The sequence below is a fragment of the Triticum aestivum genome, chromosome 1B, assembly GCF_018294505.1.
Source record: "Triticum aestivum cultivar Chinese Spring chromosome 1B, IWGSC CS RefSeq v2.1, whole genome shotgun sequence".
NCBI classification, from domain to species: Eukaryota; Viridiplantae; Streptophyta; class Magnoliopsida; order Poales; family Poaceae; genus Triticum; species Triticum aestivum.
The window spans coordinates 460,799,549-460,811,873 of NC_057795.1; positions in this window are offsets into that span (position 1 = coordinate 460,799,549).

Genomic DNA, 12,325 nt, shown 5'->3' on the forward strand with positions numbered 1-12,325 from the left:
AGGAAGTGTCCGTGCACGTTCCTCTAAGGACCAACTCACTGGAGTCGCAATCTCGTTGTTGAACCCTTGAATCGATCAGAAGTGCCTCACACCAGATCTCGTCATCGCACACGCACAACGAGAAACCTTGGCCTCACCGCCCCAAGGGGACAACATGAATCTACGTCGGAGCTCTATAGAATCCGTCCGGACGGACGAACTCGAGGAGGATCGGAGCCCTGAAGACCAACTCAAAGAAGAAGTAGCGCCACCCAACTGAATGCCGCTATTGTGAGGTCTAATAACTCTAACTTAAACTACTACCCGAAGCAGAGCCACCGGAATTCTCGCCCCCACCACTGGTTGCCAGAGCGGCAGGCATAAAGGAGGCAAATCCATGGGCTCGGCGGTGTTGCTTGGAGGGGAGGTGTAACTCTAGCCGTCGCTTAGGGAAAGGAACGCTTGCTAAATTAACAAAGACAACAACCCTAGCTGTCACTTAGCTGAGAGTTGTATAGTCGTAGACAAGAATTTATATTGACATGATATGTCAAAGCAATTCTAGTAAAATCGTCATGTGCGCTGCCTCCAAAATATTATTGAAGTGTGTTCTGTAGTTCTAAAGTCATAAAAAGGACTGCCTTCGTATTCCCCCATCTTTTCTATCTTTGATATAAACTCTATTCTAAGTCCAATTTAGCATCAATGTAATTTAAACATTCCAACATAAAATAAAGTTGATTTAGCTTATTTGAACAAATAATTATTTTGAATGAAACAAATAAACTGAATGTAATAATAATCAAATAGAACAAAATAGTCCAAGTAGACAAATGATCATGAATTAACTAAATACAAGCATGCCCGTGTAGTTCCTACTAATGCTCAATATGATCTTCACCCATCTGATCATGGGAGGCCAGTCTCCAACCTTCCCATACGCCTCAATAAATGCATGAATGTGGCATGTGTTCCTACAAATCCTGATAGTTTAAGGGGTGTTTGTTTCTAGGGACTTTTTGCTATAAGGACTAGAAAAAGTCCTAAGACTAGAGAAACAAACACCACCTCAGTCAACAAAGACATTGTAACGCCCCGGATTCGATGCGCCAGGTGTCTGTCAGTTGTTCGCCGTAGTTGCCATGTCATTTGTTTGCGTGTTGTATTTTATCTTGTCATCATGTGCATTTCATTTTGCATACGTGTTCGTCTCATGCATCCGAGCCTTTTCCTCGTTGTCCGTTTCGCAATCCGGCACTCCTATGTCCTCCGGCGTTCCCCTTCTTGCCTCTCTTCGTGTGCGGGTATTAAACTTTCTCGGAATGGACCGAGTCTTGCCAAACGGCCTTGGTATAGCACCAGTAGACCGCCTGTCAAGTTTCGTGCCATTTGGAGGTCGTTTGATACTCCAACGGTTAACCGGGTAACCGTAAAGCCCCTCTCTCTTTGCAGCCCAACACCCCTTCCAAAGTGGCCCAAAACCCATCTAACTCCCCTCCATGCTCTTGGTCGTTCGATCACGATCACGTGGCCGAAAACCGCTCCTCATTTGGACTCTCCTAGCTCCCTCTACCTATAAATATGCCCTCTCCCCCGAAATTCGCGGATGAATCCCCCTAACCCTAGCCATTTTTCGTCCTCACGCCGCCGGACACGTCCGCCCGGTGCCGGACATGTCCAGCCGCCGCCCCCTCCGCGAATCGCGCAGTGCCACGTGTCCTTCGCCGCCGTCCCCGCGCCGCCGGCCCGCTGAGCCCATCAGGGGCCCGCGCGGGCCCGAACCGCCACCGCCGCCGGCCCGCGCCCGCGCCCGCAGCCGGCCACCGCCGCCGCCGTCGGCCACCGCCCTCCGCCCCGCTGTCACCGCGCTTGGCGCCGGCCGCCGCCTTCGCCGGTGCCGCCCACGAGCGCCGCGCCCCGCGCCCTCTCCCGGCCGCCGTCCCCACGGGAACCGAGCCGCCGCCGCCCCGACCACAGGAGCCCCGCGCGCCGCACGCGGCTTCCTGCCCCGCCTCGCGCCATGGCCGGCCCCGCCGCTCCCCGCCGGCGCCGGCGTCCTCCCCGAGCTTCCCCGGCCTCTCCCCGAGCCTCCCCGCGGCGGCCCTGTCCTCCCGCCACTCCGGCGAGCTCCCCTGGTCCAGCGAACCTCGAGCTCGGCGCGGCCCAGATCTAGATCCAAAATCCGCAGGGTGACTCCCCCCCCCCCCGATTTTCTCTAAGTCATGTATTTTTGCATTCTGGTCACATGTTCAACGCATCATATCTCTGCATCCGTAGCTCCGTTTTGTGCGTGTAATATGTCAAATTGTTCGTCTCGAAGAGTACATCATTTCACTACATTGCATCATGTTCATTTGAGTCCATCTAGATGTCCGAATCATTATTGTAAGAGTGCTTCATAATGTTAGTTCTCGTTTCTTAACAGAACGAGCTCTTTTGTCATTTTTGCCATGATTGATGTGTGTATCCTATGAGGTTGATGTCTACATGTGTTATGAACTATGCTATGCCTTCTTTACAGAGGTGCTTACCATGTATTTTTGTGATCAATGTGGTGACTAGCACAAGCATGCAAACTAGGCATCGTGATGTTGCTGATTTTAGTCCCTGTTCTGCTATTATTTTGATGCCATGTAAACTTGATGCTACAGAGAGATCCATGCATATTTTGAGATACTTCAGTAAGGGTGTTTTGAACATGTGGTTATTGTCTATCCATTCATGCCTCTGGTTGCAATTATGGAGTAGTCTAGCATGTCATTTTCGTGCTCTACTTTTGCTTCAAAATGTTTCCTGGCAGATTGTTTACGTGTTATTCAATTTGGCCAAGCTTGTTGTAGTTGATCCTTGCATGCTATGAACTTGTTCTTGCCTTGGTTGGTTACACAAACATGTCTTCTTGATGATGCTATGCTTATCTTGTCATGCAATGACTTGTGGTGAGTGATTCAAGCTTGTTAAGTAGGGTACATGATGTTGCTGTTTTGCTAGGCTGAATCTGTTATTTCGTGATGCTATATAAACATGTTGCTACTAATCATTCTATGCAAAATCTGGAGATGATCACTAAATATGTTTTGATCTACATATCATGCTATATCCATCCATGCCCCTGTTTGCATTTATAGCCTGTTGTAGCTTGTTCATATCTTGCTCCAAAGTTGCTTCATAATGTTGCTGTCAGCCTGTTAACAATAAGTTCAGTTGTTGTCATATGTTTTCCTAGTGATCCATGCACCCTATGACCTTGCTATTGCCATGCTTATCTTCACAAACATGCCTTCTTACTGTTGGTTGCCTTTCCATGCCATGTAATGCGCTATAGTGGGTTGCACAAGCTCATCTACATGCCTTCATAATTCTGTTTCTGCCATGTATGAATCTGTAATATAACTTGCCATGTTTACGTGGGTGCCATCATATTTTCTGATCCCTTTTGGCTTATGGTCACTAAGGGACTTTTGACCTATGCATTTAGTAGTATCATGCCATGCCTTTGTTTGCCATGATAAGTTCCTGTAACATGTTGTTTGATAGCTCTAAACATTGCATCGTGATGTTATTGTCTGCAACGTCTGAAATTGTTATTACTTGCAATCTTACCATGTGTGTTTGAGCATGTTCTAGTGATTTCTGGAGATAGCTCAGTGTTCATGTTTTGTTGTGCTTTACCTGTACATCATGCCCATGTATTTTGTTTTCATGTTGGGGTGCTGTAGCATGTTGTTTTGGTGCTTGCAATATGCCTAGTTGCTGTTTTGGACAGCTTGTCCTTTAAACTTGTATAGTGTGCATGTGTTGAACCGTTGCTCCGTTTTGAGTGTGCTCTATATGAAACTTGCTTAGAATTGCATGTAGTTTCATATTATCATGTTGCGTCCTTGTTTTGAGGTGTTTGCTTGATGTTTGGGTGCATTTTGCATCAATGCCATGTTTAACTTGTTTTGCTCATATCTTCTAGGTCGTAGCTCCAAACTAAATGAACTCTATATGTAACTTGACTAAAATCTCGTGTAGATCATCCTTGTGCATCTTAACTTGTTGTTTAACAACTTGAACATAAGGTTTATTCAGATCTGGACCAATTTTGAAATATGCATATGAGGACTTACCAGAATTGTTATATGTTGTTCCCGGACTCATTTAAATTTGCCTTGATGTGTTGCTCTTGTTTGCATCATCTCTTGCCATGAGTAGCTTCATGTAGATTTTTCGTGCATCATGCTTGTTGTGCATCATGCCTTGTTCATGTGTGGTGTGTTTACCTATGTTGTGTGCTTCTTTTCGATAGTTCCTGTTTCCGTTGCGATCGTGAGAATTCGTTCGTATACGCTTGGTTCAGCTTCATCCGTTCGTCTTCTTCATGGACTCGTTCTTCTTCCTTGCGGGATTTCAGGCAAGATAACCGCTACCCTGGATCTCACTACTATCATTGCTATGCTAGTTGCTTCGTTCTATCGCTTTGCTGCGCTACCTATTACCTGTTTATCAAGCCATCCCAAATTGCCATGAACCTCTAACCTTTGACACCTTTCCTATGCAAACCATTGTTTGTCTATGTTACCACTTTTGCTCAGCCCCTCTTATAGCGTTGCTAGTTGCAGGTGAAGTTGAAGATTGCTCCATGGCGGACAGGATTTTGTTGGGATATCACAATATCTCTTATATTATTAATGCATCTATATATTTGGTAAAGGGTGGAAGACTCGGCCTTTTGCCTAGTGTTTTGTCCCACTCTTGCCGCCGTAGTTTCCGTCATACCGGTGTTATGTTCCTGGATTTTGCGTTCCTTACGCGGTCGGGTGATTTATGGGACCCCCTTGACAGTTCGCTTTGAATAAAACTCCTCCAGCAAGGCCCAACCTTGGTTTTACCATTTGCCTCACCACCACCTATCCCTTTCCCTTGGGTCGGCCAACCCGAGGGTCATCTTTATTTTAGCCCCCCCCCCCCCGGGCCAGTGCTTGTCTAAGTGTTGGTCCAAACCGGGCAGACTGCGGGGCCACCTCGGGGCAACTCGAGGTCTGGTTTTACTCGTAGGCTGACCCATCCGGTGTTGCCCTAAGAACGAGATATGTGCAGCTCCTATCGGGATTGTCGGCGCATCGGGCGGCTTTGCTGGTCTTACTTTACCATTGTCGAAATGTCTTGTAAACCGGGATTCCGAGTTTGATCGGGTCTTCCTGGGAGAAGGTCTATTCCTTCGTTGATCGCGAGAGCTTGTCATGGGCTAAGTTGGGACACCCCTGCAGGGTATAATCTTTCGAAAGCCGTGCCTGCGATTATAGGCAGATGGGAATTTGTGAATGTCCGGTTGTAGATAACTTGACACCAGACCCGTATTAAAACGCATCAACCGTGTGTGTAGCCATGATGGTCTCTTTTCGGCGGAGTCCGGGAAGTGAACATGGTTTCTGTGTTCTGCTTGACGTAAGTAGGAGTTCAGGATCACTTCTTGATCATTGCTAGTTTCACGACCATTCCTTTTGCTCTCTTCTCGCTCTTATTTACATATATTAGCCACCATATATGCTTAGTCGCTGCTGCAACCTCATCATTTTACCCCTTCCTTTCCTATTAAGCTTTGCTAGTCTTGATACCCATGGTAATGGGATTGCTGAGTCCTCGTGGCTCACAGATTACTACAACAACAGTTGCAGTTACAGGTTGTGCGATGATCATGACGCGAGAGCGATGCTTGCTTGCATTGAGTTCTTCTTCTGCTTCTTCTTCGATCAGGGGATAGGTTCCAGGTCGGCAGCCTGGGTGAGCAGGGTGGATGTCGTTTGAGTTTCTGTTTGTGTTTCATCCTTAGTCGGATGATGCTCTGATGTATTGTGATGTTGTATTCGTGTGGCATTGTATGCCTCTTGTTTGTATACCCATCTATTATGTAATGTTGATGTAATGATATCCACCTTGCAAAAGCGTTTCAATATGCGGGTCTATCCTTGGTGGGACCTTCGAGTTCCTTTTGGATAGGGTCGCATATTGGGCGTGACAAGTTGGTATCAGAACCTCGACCGACCCTAGGAGCCCCCTTGATTGATCGTGTAGTTTGGCCGTTGTTGAGTCTAGAAAAAAACTGTTTTCGGAGTCTAGTTATATCAGAGAGTAGGAATTATTTTTACTCCTCAGCCCCTTCGTCGCTCTGGTAAGGAATCTTGACGTAGGTGTTTTGAATAACTTCTCTTCCCCTTTCAAATTTTCTTTAGGATCACGCAGTTGGTTTTCCAATCGTTGGTTCTCAGCTCTTTTCATCCGGTGCATTTCTCGTCAAATCGACTCGAGCCTCTTCATCTTTAAGTTCAATCCTCAGTTGTTTTCTTTTCCCACCCGCCCTCCCCTTCTTCTTCTCCAAGCCGGTGTCCGTAATCGAGTATCCATCCTACTCGTGCGAAGTCCTTGCCTTCTTTCTTCAATGTTTTCAACCGGTGTTTTCTCTTCAAGATATTCGTCGATTTCCCCTTCCAAGATGATTTTGTTTTCCCGCCCTCCCACCCTTTTTCTTCCCGGAGTCTGACTCTCTCTCGACCATCTATTTCATTCGTGTGGAGCCTCTTCAGTCTTTCGTCAATCATTTCAACCGGTGAATTCTCGTCTCATTTGTCATTCTTCACCCCATTTCTTTCTCCGATGGACTCAATTCAAGTTTTTCGGGTTGATCATATTCTTTTCCTCAGCTCAAGTGTTTTCCCTGCCCGTTCGTCTCTCGCCAGTTTATCCTCCCGGAGTGCTCAAGACATCTCATGAGATTCGCCTGGCCTCCAATCAATTCGAGGTTGTATTTCAATTGTTCCGGTGCATCTTCTATCTATTCATCAATCCTTTTCAATGGTGTTATCTCTTCAGTGGGCCCTAACCCACAGGTCTTTTTCCAGGATCTTACCTGACTCTTCTAATTCCCCCGGAGTTAATCTCAATTCTTTTCAGGTGTGACGTAAGAATGGTTTCCATCAGTCACATGCCTTTCAAGATCGGTTTCAATCATTTTCCTTTGTTGCCTCAACCTCTTCTCTTTTCATTCTCCCAGAGTATCTCAGTAATTTTGGTGTTGTTTCTCGTCATCATTGGAAGATCGCAGAAGAGTTTTTCCTCTAAATCTTGTCCGTTCTCTCGAAGATTTGCGGTTCTAGCTTCATGCTATCCTCTCGAATTATTCCATTTGTCAGATATTCCTTTTCTCACCCATCCGGAGTATTTCGGGAGTTGTTTTCTATTTCTTTTCACCGGAGGCCATCATTCCAGCTATCGTTCTCTAATTATCCCGGTGTTTCGTTCAAGTGTCCTTTAATCAGCTCATTATCTCTTTGTCCTTTTGCTTCTAAATCCCCCTCAAGCATATTGGTTCTTCTAATTCTTCCCGGTGATTCATTCTCTTTCGTCAGCCATTTCCGAATTCTTATGGTGGTTCGTTCAAGATTCTTTTTCCTTGTTTATCATTTTAATCCATTCGTTCTTTCCAATCCAACCGGTGGTTCATGAAGACCTTCTCAAGTCTGCGATATGTCACTTCTCAATCCTTTTTCAAGAAGAATAAGTAATATGCAAAATCCATGTCATCAATTTAATTTGATGAAGGATAAGCATACAATAAATCTTATTCTTATTTCATCCAAGTGATTAATCCTTTCCTTTGGAGTTTGTTCTTGATGAATAAATTCTAGTTCCAAGTGTTTTCATCTTTCTTTTTCCGGAGTTCAAATTTCCTCGGTCATTTCGTCGGTACCTCCATCTAAATCATCGCAAGGCTCATCTTATTCTTTCATCCAATTTTATCTCGTCATTTTTTTTGTTACCGGAGTTCTTCATGGTGGTTCTTCATGATTTAATTCATTCGTCAAGAGTTCATCGAGATTTTGTTGGAGGAGTTCAAGCATCTTCCTTCTTGCATCTCAAAGTGCAATTAATCCTCCATATCCTTTTGAAGTGGAGATTTGCATTTCTTTGTTCCTCTCAGCTATCCAATCATTTCTGCTTGTGGTCGGTTATCACCGCATATTTTTCTGAGATGTTATCCATAAGTCCACGACAAGCTTATTCTTTCGTTGTTGATTTTCTCAACAACTCCATTCAATCCTTCCTTATAAGTTCTTTTCATTCCACTATTTCAATTCTTCCGGAGGTTATGTATTGTTCCTCAAGTCAAGTATCGTTCCATCCTCTCAACTTCGTGTTCTATTCTTTCCTTGTTCAGTCAGTGTGCTGCTTAAATCCTTTCAGTCTTATTCGTTTCTTATCTCATTCTAACCGGAGTTGTTTCATAGTCTATCTGATTCCGTGAGCTTTCTATTCTTGTCATTCTTGCCATTCCTCTCTTCTTCTTGAGTGCTCTCGATTCCTTGCTTCTTATCTTGAGTTCTTGTGTCACCTCATCCATTTTTCCCTTCCGTCTCGGTCCTAAGTGTTGGGGAACGTAGTAATTTCAAAAAAATTCCTACGCACACGCAAGATCATGGTGATGATATAGCAACAAGGGGAGAGTGTTGTCTACGTACCCTCGTAGACCAAAGCGGAAGCGTTGACGCAACGTAGAGGAAGTAGTCGTACGTCCTTCGGTTCAACCGATCCAAGTACCATTACTCCGGCACCTCCGAGTTCTTGACACGCGTACAGCTCGATGACGCACCCTCGATCTCCGATCCAGTAGAGGCGCCGAGGGGGAGTTCCGTCACCACGACAGCGTGGTGACGATCTTGATGTTCTCCTGTTGCAGGGCTTCGCCTAAGCACCGCTACAATATGACCGAGGTGTAATATCGTGGAGGGGGGCACCGCACACGGCTAAGGAACGATCAATGATCAACTTGTGTGTCCTATGGTGCCCCCCTACCCCCGTATATAAAGGAGGGAGGGAGGAGGTGGCCGGCCCTAGGGGGGGCGCCATGAGGAGGGGGAAACCTACTCCAAGTAGGTTTCCCTCTCTTTTCCTTATCTTATTTGGAGGGGGAAGGAAAGAGTACTAGTATTAGGAAGTAGTACTAGTAGTAGTAATAGGAAGAGGGGGAAGGAGAAAGGAAAGGGGGGCCGGCCCCCCTCCCCAATTCGGATTGGGCTTGGGGGGCGCGCCCCCTTCTCTTGCTCCTTCTCTCTTCCTCCTACATGGGCCCAATAAGGCCCATATACCTCCCGGGGGGTTCCGGTAACCTTCCGGGGCTCCAAACTTCTCCGGAACCTTTCCGGTGTCCAAATATATCCGTCCAATATATCAATCTTTATGTCTCGACCATTTCGAGACTCCTCGTCATGTCCGTAATCATATACGGGACTCCGAACAACCTTCGGTACATCAAAATACATAAACTCATAATATAACTGTCATCGAAACCTTAAGCGTGCGGACCCTACGGTTCGAGAACGATGTAGACATGACTGAGACACATCTCTGGTCAATAACCAATAGCGGGACCTGGATGCCCATATTGGTTCCTACATATTCTACGAAGATCTTTATCGGTCAAACCGCATAACAACATACGTTGTTCCCTTTGTCATCGGTATGTTACTTGTCCGAGATTCGATCGTCGGTATCCAATACCTAGTTCAATCTCGTTATCGACAAGTCTCTTTACTCGTTCTGTAATACTTCATCTTATAACTAACTCATTAGTTACATGCTTGCAAGGCTTAGGTGATGAGCATTGCCGAGAGGGCCCAGAGATACCTCTCCGACAATCGGAGTGACAAAACCTAATCTCGAATTATGCTAACTCAGCATGTACCTTCGGAGACACCTGTAGTACTCCTTTATAATCACCCAGTTACGTTGTGACGTTTGGTAGTACCCAAAGTGTTCCTCCGGTAAACGGGAGTTACACAATTCTCATAGTTACAGGAACATGTATAAGTCATGAAGGAAGCAATAGCAGAATACTAAACGATCAAGTGCTAAGCTAACAGGATGGGTCATGTCAATCACCTCATTCTCCTAATGATGTGATCCCATTAATCAAATGACAACACATGTCAATGGTTAGGAAACATAACCATCTTTGATTAATGAGCTAGTCAAGTAGAGGCATACTAGTGACTATATGTTTGTCTATGTATTCACACATGTATCATGTTTCCGGTTAATACAATTCTAGCATGAATAATAAACATTTATCATGACATGAGGAAATAAATAATAACTTTATTATTGCCTCTAGGGCATATTTCCTTCACTAAGATCTCGGGACGAGATCTCTTGTTAGTGGAGGAGTGTTGTAACGCCCCGGATTCGATGCGCCAGGTGTCTGCCAGTTGTTCGCCGTAGTTGCCATGTCATTTGCTTGCGTGTTGCATTTTATCTTGTCATCATGTGCATTTCATTTTGCATACGTGTTCGTCTCATGCATCCGAGCCTTTTCCCCGTTGTCCGTTTCGCAATCCGGCACTCCTATGTCCTCCGGCGTTCCCCTTCTTGCCTCTCTTCGTGTGCGAGTATTAAACTTTCTCGGAATGGACCGAGTCTTGCCAAGCGGCCTTGGTATAGCACCGGTAGACCGCCTGTCAAGTTTCGTGCCATTTGGAGGTCGTTTGATACTCCAATGGTTAACCGGGTAATCGTAAAGCCCCTCTCTCTTTGCAGCCCAACACCCCTTACAAAGTGGCCCAAAACCCATCTAACTCCCCTCCATGCTCTCGGTCCTTCGATCACGATCGCGTGGCCGAAAACCGCTCCTCATTTGGACTCTCCTAGCTCCCTCTACCTATAAATATGCCCTCTCCCCCGAAATTCGTGGATGAATCCCCCTAACCCTAGCCATTTTTCGTCCTCGCGCCGCCGGACACGTCCGCCCGGTGCTAGACATGTCCAGCCACCGCCCCCTCCGCGAATCGCGCAGCGCCACGTGTCCTCCGCCGCCGTCCCCGCGCCACCGGCCCGTGAAGCCCATCCGGGGCCCGCGCGGGCCCGAACCGCCGCCGCCGCAGGCCCGTGCCCCGCGCCCGCAGCCGGCCACCGCCGTCGCAGTCGGCCGCCGCCCTCCGCCCTGCTGCCGCAGCGCTTGGCGCCGGCCGGCACCGCCCACGAGCGCCGCGCCCCGCGCCCTCGTCTCCCGGCCGCCGTCCCCGCGGGAATCGAGCCGCCGCCGCCCCGGCCGCGGGAGCCCCGCGCGCTGTCCGCGGCTCCCTGCCCCGCCTCGCGCCATGGCCGGCCCCGCCGCTCCCCGCCGGCGCCGGCGTCCTCCTCGAGCTTCCTCGGCCTCTCCCCGAGCCTCCCCGCGGCGGCCCTGTCCTCCCGCCGCTCCGGCGAGCTCCCCTGGTCCGGCGAACCTCGGGCTCGGCGCGGCCCAGATATAGATCCAAAATCCGCAGGTTGACTTTCCCCCCGGATTTTCTCTAAGTCATGTATTTTTGCATTCTGTTCACATGTTCAACGCATCATATCTCTGCATCCGTAGCTTCGTTTTGTGCGTGTAATATGTTAAATTGTTCGTCTCGAAGAGTACACCATTTCATTACATTGCATCATGTTCATTTGAGTTTATCTAGATGCCCGAATCATCGTTGTAAGAGTGCTTCATAATGTTAGTTCCTGTTTCTTAACAGAACGAGCTCTTTTGTCATTTTTTCCATGATTGATGTGTGTATCCTATGAGCTTGATGTCTACATGTGTTATGAACTATGCTATGCCTTCTTTACAGATGTGCTTACCATGTATTTTTGTGATCAATGTGGTGACTAGCACAAGCATGCAAACTAGGCATCGTGATGTTGCTGATTTTAGTCCCTGTTCTGCTGTTATTTTGATGCCATGTAAACTTGATGCTACAGAGAGATCCATGCATATTTTGAGATACTTCAGTAAGGGTGTTTTGAACATGTGGTTATTGTCTATCCATTCATGCCTCTGATTGCAATTATGGAGTAGTCTAGCATATCATTTTCGTGCTCTACTTTTGCTTCAAAATGTTTCCTGGCAGATTGTTTACGTGTTATTCAATTTGGCCAAGCTTGTTGTAGTTGATCCTTGCATGCTATGAACTTGTTCTTGCCTTGGTTGGTTACACAAATATGTCTTCTTGATGATGCTATGCTTATCTTGTCATGCAATGACTTGTGGTGAGTGATTCAAGCTTGTTAAGTAGGGTACATGATGTTGCTGTTTTGCTAGGCTGAATCTGTTATTTCGTGATGCTATATAAACATGTTGCTACTAATCATTATATGCAAAATCTGGAGATGATCACTAAATATGTTTTGATCTACATGTCATGCTCTATCCATCCATGCCCCTGTTTGCATTTATAGTCTATTGTAGCTTGTTCATATCTTGCTCCAAAGTTGCTTCATAATGTTGCTGTCAGCCTGTTAACAATAAGTTCAGTTGTTGTCATATGTTTTCCTAGTGATCCATGCA